Consider the following 13,067-nt stretch of genomic DNA (forward strand, 5'->3'; position numbering starts at 1 on the left):
TCTGAAACTCTAACAGTGGGGTGGACAGGGGGAGATGGGACCTTTGATGCTTGATGAACAGTAAGTCTAGCCATTTGATAAGACTTAGGTGTTATAAAAGAACTTGTCTCAAAATGAAGAGCACACCAATTGGTTATCCAATACCAAATGGTCAGACCTAAAAACATACCTATAAGTAATATCACACAGTATGAGCAGGTTGTATTTATGTACTTAGGAATCTGTATCTCTACATATATGAATGTAGCAACAATTACTGAAAAAAGAGGCCATGAATTTGAAAGAGAGCCAGGAGGGATATAGAGAAGGCTTTGGAGGGGGAAAGGGGAAGGGAGAAAAGGATGTAATTGTTTTATAATCTCAAAAAATAAAAGAAATAATAAAGAAGTAACATGAGGAGCAATAAAGACACTGATATCATCATCTACATGCCCACACACATATTCGTGTACAAGTACACACACAGAAACACACACACATATGCTACAAACATCACAATTTAAAGAATGCATCTTGGAGAGAACTTCCATTGGTGTGGGGCCACTGCACTGTCCGGACCACCTTGGCACTTGAAGCTTCTGAAGCGTCTCTTGCTTTTCAAGTCTGGGAACCCACTCTCATTTGCCACATTTCCTTAGTGCAAATCTTGGTTAAAGCAGCAGCTCCCAGTCTTTCTGTCCACACCTCTGTTCTTCTGCAGAGGATAATGTTCTTCTGCAAGAGAATACAATGTTATCTTCACATCTTTGTTCCCCCACACCTAAGGCTTACTGTGAAAAGAGGGAAAGAGTAACATGAACATACTGTGAGGCCCCCACTGGAGACCCAGCAAGACCCAGCAGCTAAACACCTCAGCGTGAGAAAGGACTTTGTCTCAGTGTCTCCTGGTGAGCCAGGTGAGCCTAGTGTAGACCACAAAACAGCTTCTTTTGTACCTATGGCCCACAGCCAGCCATTTGAGTCTCATGGGCAGTTTCTGTGGTCCCTTTGCTGGGGCCAGCATTTTGTAAGCTTGTTCTGGGGCCTTGATGCTCTTGGTGAAGGTCCTCTAAGGAAGGGTTTTCATGATCACAGATGTCAAGGAAAATTTACCTTAGAATTCACCAGGCACATTAGTGTAGACTGGCAATCAAGAAGGGAAGCTTGTTGCACATTATTTACGTTAGTTTTCTAAACTTACCAGATCACAGAAGTTATCAGACACAAGAACTTGGTAACATCATGAAATGTATTTTAAGAAATTAATTAAAATCTGTACCCTAATCTTTTTCTAATCTAAGGAAGCATTTGTGCACTGACCTACACAACTACCAAATTAACATCTAGAAATTAGTTTCACATAAACATAAGATTTGACTTTATTATTATTTTTTTCCTAACTTGTAGAGTTGGCTAGAAGTAGCCGGGCATCTGCTTTAAATGGCTAAAATGTCCTTTGGTGAGTTTGAACCCCTACCATTCCTTTCACCTCCTGAAAAAATGACTTTTATTATATGCTATATACTCTTTATGGTGTGAGAAACATTCCTATCTTAGCAATGGAGATAAAGTGATGCTTAGATTGTGGATGTAGGTAATTGATATCTTGATATCTAGGCAGGTCTACTTCTTACACATTAAAGTTTTCACTCTTTCTATGGCAAAGAGAGGCAAAGTAAAACTAAACTTTAGGCCAAGCTCATTTGAGCAAATGAAGACTCTTTCCTGTAAGACATGAAGCTACACATCTAGGCAGTTAGAATTCCTACTAGAAGTGGGGACTACCCATTTTTCTCCCTAAGGAGGGTCCCTATGAAGTGAAAGCTCATTAAAAATAATATAATTTGGTATCTGAATATGAGAGAGGTTATATGAAAATGTGAATTCCTGCTAGAGATGGTGGAAAAACAAGTTGAGAGACTAGAGAATGCAAGCCGTGTTCACCGCATCTGTAGGACAACTTACTAAGTAAGAAGCTGGGGTTTGCTGTGGGACTTCATAAGTCAAAGCAACATGCTGTTCACCTTAAGTATATACAATGAGAAGAAGCTGTTTCATCACTTCTTGGGAAGTAGGAAAAGGATTTGGTAGTAGACAGGGAAGATAAATGAGATATAGTAAATAAAGCACCCCTTAGAGCTTAGGCTTACTGGATTGGAAGGACATCAGCAGACTCTGGGTTCCTCTTCTGAATTCTAAGACACAGACAGGCTTTCCCACATCAGAGAGTCATGAACGTTTGATAACTATAAAGACTCAAGCCAAATAAGGTTTGGAGAAGTGGCAGACATCAGTGAGTGCCTGGGAAACAAGTTGGGTCTCTCTAAGATACTCTGGCTGAGGGGCTGGGGTGACCCAATGCAGTGTTTTGGGGTTCCAGGCAGGCATTTGAATTTCAGTGTCGAAGGCAATAATAGCACCTTCTTCTTGATGTCATCTGTCTTTATGAAATTGTTCACATTTCCCTACAAGAGTTAATCTGGCCCCTCATCACAACCAGTACAATTAAAGTGTCATTCACACTCTCAGCTCTGGGCTTTAAAGGGCCTCAAATCAGACCTGAGGGCCCTTTAGGGAATGAGATAACATTGTTATTGGTGTGAAAGGCGGGTGAGGGAGCAGAAGTTCAGGGTCTAACCCAAGGAAGATAAATTGTCTTGTGCTGAGCAGAGGCCTGGCCATCTCCCAGCAATGTGGACTTTATATACAGAATCTGACTTGAGATTCATTAAACCATTTCCATCCTAGCCACCAGTGCCCACAAAGACAGATCTGTGCAATCTCATGCTGCAGGAAGTCAATGCAAAATTACAGGCCCGTGAAATGAACTAGGCTGACAGGAACACACAAACAACCAGGTCGTAGGCTTTGCCCCATGTCCCCCTCTGGTGTTTATTTAGGAGTGGAGGTCCATTAAGTGCTCTTCGATGGTCTTCTGATAACATCCCCACCTTTGGAGGGCCCACCAGAGATGGCTGGCTGCCCTCAAATGTGGTGGCTGACATTTTAGGATGCACTTAGCGATGGGCTTGTCCAATACAGTGCAGAGGACAGAAACCACACACTGTAGAGTTACATCTGATAGTCCACACTTAGGATGGCAGGATTGTTACAGGGCTTTCCATTAATATGAAAGGTCTCTTTCTCCTGTGACAATATTGTAAAACATGGCCCTAGAGATTTGGGACTAGAGGGACCTATATTTGGCACAGGCTTCTGAATGTGTCAGAAAACCTCATGATGAGATACATGGGTTTTATCAGTAGTATAAACTTTGAGCTGGGGATATAGTGACATAGCACACTGGTAGAATGCTTGCCTAGCATACATGAGGTCCTAAGTTCAATTGCCAGTACTGCAAAAAGAATTTATAAACTAGCAAAATACATTGTATGAAAAAAATTAAATTAAAAAATAAGTTAAAAAAGAAAAACAAATAGTGCAAACTTGGAGGGACCTGGAGGTGATGCCTTTTACCCCATTAAACTTACATTGTCTCCAAAATTTAGTCTCCAAAATGTAGAAAGAGAAGTGTAGCTATGAGGACCACAGTCTACCCCTAAATCATATCTCCATTGGCTTCCTCCAAGTAGCCCAATGTTTTGTTTACACTAGCCTCACCTTTGTGCCTTTGGTCACCACCTCGTGTCTCCCACATTGCTAAAAGGACTTACCTTTTTCTTCTTTTAATCCTCTCTTTTGCTTCACAATAACCAAGTACTTGGACTTGCCCTGGTCCCGTGGATGCTGCAATTAGCCACTCTGAAAATTCTCTGTTGTGGACTTTACATTTGAGGGGTAGGGCAGGAAGGGGACAGACGAAGTGAAAGTAAATGAATGTGGGTGATACCTTCTAAGAGGGCTTTATGCTATAAAGGAAGTGAGATAAGGTGATGGGAACCAGAGTCATGGTGGAGAGATTTAGACTGGGTGGTGAAGGAAGGCTCCCTAAGGGGCTAACAATGATCAAAATGGTGAGTGGGACACTTGGCTTCGAGGTAGCTGTTCTATTTGGAGAGGTGGCAGGTAGTGTGCAAGTGAAGCTGAGGGACAGGAGAAGTCCAGAGGTGGTGGAAGGAATGTATCCAGGGTACACATAGGAGATGAGGTCACAGAACTAAGAAGGGCCATCTTTAGGGCTCTGAAGGTCACGCCTATGGTACAATGTCCAAAGTACAAAGGATAACATTGAGTATTTAAGTGGGGCTGAAATAATCAGATATGAATAAATCATTTGGTTTAAGTCTCTTGAGTTCAAATGTATCTGGAGCTATAGACATTTGCTGGTAGAATGAACCAGTGCTGGGGTCCTGGCCTCATAGTACTAACATAGACAAGGTAAGGCATATGTTCTCTTTTTTCTCACTGACAGGGAGCCCCAGGACAGTAGGAATCATGACTGAGTTGGCTCTGCCTCCCACAGTGCTTTGCACACAGTGTCTTGATGGTAAATGTCTACTTCACTGGTCTTAATTATGAGCTCTTGGAGGTTAGTAACTTTTGGCCAGTTTACTTTCTAAAGTTCCAGTGGGCCCTTAATAAAAGTCCTTTGATGATGAATTGAGCTCTTGGAGCTCCGGTTCAAATGGATCATCCCACAGGTGGCTTCTACCAAGGCAGAAACTAATCAAGGTGAACATGACCAAAAGAATTTATTCAAATGACTTCCCCATGGTCATTCAGGTTTCTGCAATGGCTTTAGCATATTGCTTAAAGGTTCAGGCAATGAAACCAAGATGAAAACCCTACACTCCATCTTGTGTGTCCAGAAATAACTACACATTTAAAAATGGCTGCTCCCCCAACTTTGAAATTGAACACACTACATTCCTGGGAGTGCGATTTCAGCTTCTTTACATTTATGACACAAATGCAGCCCTCCGTCCTCCCTCTGGTCTATAAAGGCGAGACTCATTAGAAGGAGGAAATTTCCTTTATCATTAATAGGCCTCACTCACATGATAAAAACCGTCTCTGCTCCTGCCTCCTTCGAAAACTCCGATTCTCATTTTAAGCAGTTCCCACATAGACTATTTATCTTCCACAGTTTCCCAACTCTCAATGGCACCATTATATCCTTTATTTGGAATCATAAAACATTGAGAATAAAAAAGAAGCAAATTAATCCTCCCAAGGGAGAAAAGGAAGACAGCCCCTGCCAGCTTTTAAACTGTAGGTTGGACTGGCTTCGAGACACAGTTTTCTTTTTCAACAGGGGGGGGGGGGGGGGGGAAACAGTTCTGACAGAGAGTCCTGCAATGAAATGCAGAACTGTGCAAACGTGTTAAAAACTGACATCTGCGAGTAAAACCTGTTGAAAGCCCAAGAAATAAACAATGCGGGCTGGAATGGGAGCCTCTGGAAGCGACAAATTGGGTCACTCTGCTTTTATTATCCACGGTAGAAAAATAGCTTCCGCCATGATGCGAAAACCACAGTTTCCTTTATCTGTGGATCATGCCAGACTGAAAACAGCCAGAGAAGGAGAGCGGCTGGGAGAAGCGGCAAGTCCAGGATCCTGTCTCGGATGCTGGCTAGCTTCACATAATTGCATAAGTCACTTAGCCTCGGCGTGACTTCTGCCCCAGCATCAGCCTGGAATTAAGGAGCTGGCCTTTCCTCTTGGGCTGTGATCTGGACTTCCTGGCTGCCAGTTAGAAAGTATGCTTTGCCCATTGCAATTTGCTCTAAGGAGTCTCAAGGTTGTTGTGAAAACAAAGGATAAAAGTCAGTTAACAAGCTGGCTGCCATCAGATCAGCCAATGAGGAAACAAGGCCACAGAATGCCTCAAAGCGAATCTCTAGGTTTGGGGTTCTGGAAACAGATTGTTCGGCTAGTAAAGCTTTTAGTTTTTAAACTTTAATTGATTTTTATTACCTTTTCAATTGTGAGGTTCATTCCCGGGACAGTGGGTGGATATTGTGTTCTCATAAAGTAAAATGGGAATGAATCATCAACTTGAGAAACTGTATACACATGGAATATAGTCTGAAGGCTCTCAGAGATGATCTGGTCTAGCATGTTTAGTTTTCAGAGAAGACACTTGTAGGTGCTGAGGTTTGAGTAACTCACCTATGCTCCTGGACAGCCTTGCCAGCTTTGAAACTGGACTTGGACCACAGTTACATTAGTTCAACAGATTGGATGTGGATCTTCCAAGATGGCTGACAACACTGGACGCTTTTACCTAACAGTCAATTTGATGGTAGGCAGGAGAGATCCAAGTACTATGGTGATAATGTCTTTTATTACGAAAAATGGATTACAAATGTCAAGGGGGCATCATTTAGAGAAATGGTGGGTGCATAGCTATTGATTGCAACATTTGAATACAAATTTTGTTTTAGTTTTTCCTCCCTTCTTCCTTCCCTTTCTTCCTTTTTCCCTCCTCCCTTCCTCTCCTCTCTTCCCTTCTTTTTGATCCTCTCTTACATCTTAGCATTGCTTTAACTGAAGAGTCATTCTGGAGAGAAAGCTGTGCAAGGCTAGGACTAGGCTCCTCTGGTGACCTAACATCTAGAGGAAAAACCAAGAAAGCAGAGGGAAATGCAGGCAAGACAGGAAAGATTTACTCTGCCTTGCTAATTTTCAGAAGGAAATTAGTAAAATTGATTCCAGCAAAAACTCTAAGTGGACAAATAGAAGAAAAACAGATCAAGAGTTGTGAATATGCTGGGCAGAGAGCAAGTTCTTAGAGAAATCATTCCCTAAGGGAGAAATAAATATTTAGGAGAAATCACTAACTCTAAGGGTCGTTAAAGCAAGGATCACTCATAGGATGGAGGCAAGCACTCCTGTCAGCCAAGCATTAATCTGGAGTCCTACACTTGGTAGCAGTAACATGATTAGTTATTGTGGGTTCTGGAAGAAAGCAGAATCTCTGGCTATAAAGCCATGGAAATATGTATTTTTAAGTACTATAAAAGCTATGGGCAGCAATTTTTCTTTTCATCCTGGGGGCTAGAAATAATACACCTGAAAGGACAGATGAATGGCAGAATGTTGGCCTTCAATGGGGCATTAAACATTCTGTGCCACATTTATGGGGTTTTCCTGTCATTAATTCTAGGTAAAACAAACTCTAAAAAATGTTTTGTTGTGCTTTTAGACGGTGTTTATTTTCTGCCAACTTGCTTTTCTTTGCCTTTCCCCACAGCTAGGTTCTCATATCTGTTATGTTTCCTTGTGTCCATCACACTCATGGCAAATTATTTTAAGTGCTACCTCTGGCTTGCCACCTTTCTTTTTGATTCTTTGCCCCTTCCTCGGCACTCTGTCTTTTAGGCTGGCTGCACATGTTTGGACCCATGGTAGGGTCGGATGTGACTGATCTGGCTGGCAGGAGTTTCTGTGGTTTGCTTGTGGCGCCCCGGCATTGGCCTGATCTTGGTTGGTCTGTCCAGAAACTACAAAGATTGGGGCAACCTGAGTCCCTCTGTTACTAGGGTTTCCAGTCTACAATTGATCGTGATGGTGAGGCCTTGTATTTCTTTCTAGTTTTATTTGAGGACTTCTGTCTTACTTTAGTCTGTCTCCTTAAACAAAAGGACCCCTCTGTATGAGCAACCCACCTGTTTTCCTTTTTCAATTTGATGAAATTTACAAGGAAGGGACACAGGATGGTATTTGGGGAGAAGCAAAACACAATCCTTGAAACACCTGGCCTGTGGGCCTCTATTCTGCCATTCGGTGTTGTATGAGTTTAAGAGAACCTTGGAGCTTTCTGACAGGCAGTCTTTAGTGATGATCTTTGCTCTGCCTCCTGAGATCTGTAGTGTATCTACTGGAGAGACACGAAAAACATCGGTCCATCTCAGACGATGTCCATCTCAGACAGTGCCACACAACAGCTGCGTTTCTGAAGCCCCCACTGTCAGCTAGCCTTCTACCACCTAGATCCTTACACTCCAGCTCTCTCAATGACCCTGAGTAGTTGGGAGACAAGAGGGTATGGTAGGCTGTATCTCAGGTGAAGTCCCATGATCCATCCCCTTCCTTCCTTCCTTCCTTCCTTCCTTCCTTCCTTCCTTCCTTCCTTCCTTCCTTCCCTCTCTTTCTCCCTCTCTCCCTCCCTCCCTTATTCCCTCCCTCCCGAGGTTCCTCCTTGTCCTCCTCCTTCTTCCCCCATTCCCCCCCCTCTCTTTCTTCTTTCTAGGAATGTTAAGCCCATGGCAGAACTCAGTGTTCAGTGAACATCCCATTGTCACCATGCAGAAAATGTCTCCCAGACACAGTCTTCCTCTGCTCTTGATCTTCTGCAGTTTTGATCAGTCCTCCATGACTAACCATCAGTTTATGAGTGTCATCAAGCCATGTCCTTTCTGTTTGAGTGTCCTCAGTGACAACAGAATGAAATACTGTGAATTATCATCACATGTTTGCTGATATAATGAATATGATTAAATTAATGAATTTAGGTCTAACATAGGCAGTTTGTCCAATGCAAGGCTTATCAGCATGTTCTGAAGAAGTCTACAAACAAATCAGAATTAAAGCAGATTGCTAAGAAATATATGTACAAAGGACAATATGAGCAATCTTACACTAGATAAAGGAGTAAGCAACATTTGATTTCACTGTTATAAGAAAGCAAACAGCACACCATTCACTGATAGGTTGTTATGGCTTGGAATCATCTTTGTATTGTTAGAAACAATGTTATTGGTGCATATCATTTCATATTGACAATGTGTATCATAACTCATAAAGCACTCACATGCTTTGATATAGTAATTCTATTACAGGGAACTTACCACAAGGAATTAATTCTAAGTAAAGGTGTAGTTATCTATAGTTTTCCATAGGCCTGTGCACTATTATGATGGAGCAAAGCTGAAATTCTCTTATCCAATAAAAAAGATCAGATTCAGCACAAACACCTATGTGAAATGTATAGCTATGATAAAATGTATTTTGGAAGACTTTTTAAAAAAAATAAATACTGAGTCGAAGGTTTAAATGCAATATCCAAAGATAGACTATTATCATCATTTTGTAGTAACACTAAGTAAAGGAGAGTGGGTTGAGTGAGAATCGTAAGACTTAAAATCCTAGGGGTAGTGTGAGGACATTTATCTGGCCCTGCCTTACCTTTCTTGTTTGTTATTGTCTTCATATATCAAAGGGCACTTTAAAAAAACCTTTCAGTGTGGTATCTGATGTGTCCAAAGTCCAGGGTGTACTAGTTAGTCATAAGCTGCTATAACACATTATCTGGGGTAATCAGCCCAATAAAGGACAAAGCTTTGAGGTTGTGGTTTAAGTTTCAGCATTTCCTGTCCTAGTCATTAGACCTTGTCACTTTGGGCTTGTGTTAGCTCAGCATATCATGGTGGGAACATGTGGGAGAAGGCCCCTATATACCTTCAAGCAGCCAGGATGGAGACAAGGGGAGGAGGAGAGAAAGAGAGAGAAATAAGATATGTAAGGGAAGAGGGAGTGAGGAATGAATGAGTCAAAATATCCCTTTCAAGAGCTTGTCACCTGGCTCCCACCCCAGGTAGCCTGACTTCCATCCACTAAGCTCACATCTTGAAGGATCCACTACTTCCAACTACTTATTACGAAGTCTAGGACTCAGTCTTTCACATACAGGGTCCAGGAACCTTCCAGATCCAGTGTGTAGCCCAGAGTTTAAGCCTAAATGTTTGTCCACACAATCACTATAGTATTATGATGAGCAAAATTTACTATGTCTAAAACCCAGATCAAAAGGCCAGGACTATAAAAACTAGTTCAGACTGAGTGTAAAAAAAAAGTTTTAGGTTAAAATTCCATCACAGATGAGAAAGGGATGCCGAGGTCCTCTTCCTAGCTGAGGAGCTGTTAGCAGATGTTGGCTGCTGGGGAGGGAGAGTCGTTTTTTCTTTGGGGGTGTGGCCCTTTTGGATTCCCAATGCTCTAGTGGATGGCCCCACACTATGTGCATATGGGCAGCACTAATTGGACTCAGTGGGACTTAAAAAAGGAAGACATGAATTTGGGAAGGGGTCATGTTGAGCAGATTTGGGGGGAGTTGGAGTGGCAAAATGAGGGGTGATGGGTAGGATCAATATATATTGATCATCTATATGGAATTCTCAAAGAATAAGTGAAAATGTTAATTAAAACATGACTTCTGTATGCAAAGTGGAAAATGGATTGAAATTCTTTAAAAGTAAACAACAACAACAACAACAAATGGGTCTCCGTGTTGTCCCCTGCTATGGTAGTTTGCAGGGGGACAGATGCTGAGATGAGGTGGGATTTGGGGGCGTTTTTGAAGGATGGGAAAATGAGAGCAGCTAGCCACCAGAGGAAAGAGGGATGGCGTGGACAAGGAGGGAAACAGAGTCAGTGTGGGCTGTCGGGGGAGGCTGCTGATTGGTAGGGGAGACGTGGTTATATGAGAGCGTGTTACGATAGATTAGGTGGACATTCTTTAGAGGACTTTCTCGGAATCCATTTTCAAAATAAGTATGTTTAAGTGATGGTAAGTATTGAAACACAAAGTTTTGAAGTGGAAGGCCAATGCTGTTCAGGATGCTTCAGGATGAAGTGAAAGCTGTAAACAAATGGCGCAATACCCAGTCAGAAAATGAGCTAGAATTAGTCATTTCCCAGCCGAGATTATCTTGACACCGTGCACAAAACTTAAATCCAAGTGGATTAAAAACCTTAACTTAAAACCAACTACTCTGAACCTGATAGTAGAGAAAGTAGGAAGTACTCTTGAACGCATTGGCACCGGAAATCACTTTCTAAATATAACACCAGTAGCACAGACACTGAGAGAAACAATCAATCAATGGGACTGTTTTGAAACTGAGAAGCTTTTGTAGAGAAAGGACAAGGTCAACAAGACAAAGCGACAGCCTACAGAATGGGAAAAGGTCTTCACCAACCCCACATCTGAACGATGGCTGATATCCAGAATATAAAAGAACTCAAGAAAATTAGACATTCAACATGCCCAACAGTTCCAATAAGAAATGGGCTATAGAACTAAACAGAGAATTCTCCACAGAGGAAGTTCAAATGGCTGAAAGACATTTAAGGAATTGCTCAACATCCCTAATTATCCGGGAAATGCAAATCAAAACAACTCTGAGATACCACCTTACACCTGTCAGAATGGCTAAGATCAAAAGCACAGAAGACAGCTTATGCTGGAGAGGATGTGGAGCAAGGGAACTCTCCTCCACTGCTGGTGGGAATGCAAGCTTGTACAGCCACTTTGGAAATCAATATGGTGCTTCCTTAGAAATTGGGAATCCATCTCCCCCAAGACCCAGCTATAGCACTCTTGGGCATATACCGAAGGAATGCTCAATCATACCACAAGGGCATTTGCTCAGCTATGTTCGTATCAGCATTGTTTGTAATAGCCAGAACCTGGAAATAACCTAGATGCCCTTCAACTGAAGAATGGATAAAGAAAATATGGTACATATACACAATGGAGTACTACTCAGCAGAGAAAAACAATGACATCATGAAGTTTGCAGGCAAATGGATGGATCTAGAAAAAATCATCCTGAGTGAGGTAACCAAGACTCAGAAGGACAAACATGATATGTACTCACTCATAGGAGGATACTAGATTAAAACAAAGATGACTAGACTGTTACACAACCCAGGGAGGCTACCTAGAAACGGGACCCTAGGAAAGACCCAAGTATCACCCATGACAGAGAATTGGATGAGATCTACATGAACAACCTGGACGACAGTGGGAGAATGAAGGGCAAGATTTGAGGGAAAGAAGCTTAGAGGAGCAGGAGATCCCAGCTGATCAAGAACAAAAAGGGAGAATGAAGAATAACAGACCATGATAAATGAAGACCACATGAGACCAGGAATAGGCAGAGTGCTGGAGAGGTCCCCAGAAATCCACAATGATATATCCTCTGTAGTCTGTTGGCAATGGTGGAGAGAAAGCCTGACCTGACCTAGTCTGGTGATCAGATGGCCAAACACCCTAACAGTCGTTTTGGATCTCTCATCCAATAACTGATGGAAGTGGATGCAGAGATCCTCAGCCAGGCGCCAGGTGGAGCTCCAGGTGTCCAACTGTCGAGAAAGAGGAGGGTCTGCAAGAGCGTGAATTGTTGAATCCAAGATTGCAAAAAGCACAGGGACAAATAGCCAAATGAATGGAAGCACATGAATTATGAACCAATGGCTGTGGAGCCCCCAGCTCGTATCAGGCCCTCTGGATAAGTGAGCCAATTGAATAGCTTGATCTGTTTGGGAGGCACCCAGTGTGTGGGACCAGGATCTATCCTTAGTGCATGAGCTGTCTGTTTGAAACCTTGGGCTTACACAGGGACACTTTGCTTAGTCTGGAAGGAGGTGACACGACCTGCCTGTACTGAATCCACCAGGTTTAAATGAATCCCCAGGGGTGCCTTGATCCTGCAGGAGATGGGAATGGAGGGGAGGGGCTGGGGGGAAGGTGAGGCTTGCGGGCAGGAGGGGGGAGAACAGGGGAACCCTTGGCTGATGTATAAAGTTTAAAACACATAATAATAATAATAATAATAATAATAATAATAATAATAATAATAATAAAGAGTTTGGGTTTCTGGTTCCCCCTGGGTCTGGTTCTAAGATGATTGTTGTTTTGCTGAATGGTCACGCTGTCCACCTGCGCTCTGTATGCCTGTGTGTCAGCCTACAGTTTTGTGCTGCTTTCAGAAGCTTCATTTTGCAGTGGGTAGTGGTTAAGGAAGACCCTCATAACCCTTCAGAGTGTGACTATGAATAACTGCGAATGCTCGGTAGTGAAGGGGTCCTCTATATTCATCTTCCACTGTCCAGGTCTCACGAAAATTTTGGGGAGAGGAGTGCTAAAGAATGGCAGATCAGGTAGATGTGTGTGCTATGTTTCTGGACATGATCTGACTTGGCTATAGCAATTCACTGTGGTTACCTGCGTATGACCTGCACAAGATAAAGTCAAAATTCTTGCATGGATCAGGGAGGGGCCTCCAAATCCCTCCCCTGTTGGGGGAGTTATTGGAAGTTGATCGCTGCTGAGAGGTGTAGGGGAGAGTCACTCCACTTTGCTGGTAGATTGCTCACACTCCATTGGATAGGCACACAA

Source organism: Onychomys torridus, chromosome 10 (genome assembly GCF_903995425.1).
Source record: "Onychomys torridus chromosome 10, mOncTor1.1, whole genome shotgun sequence".
Taxonomy (NCBI): Eukaryota; Metazoa; Chordata; class Mammalia; order Rodentia; family Cricetidae; genus Onychomys; species Onychomys torridus.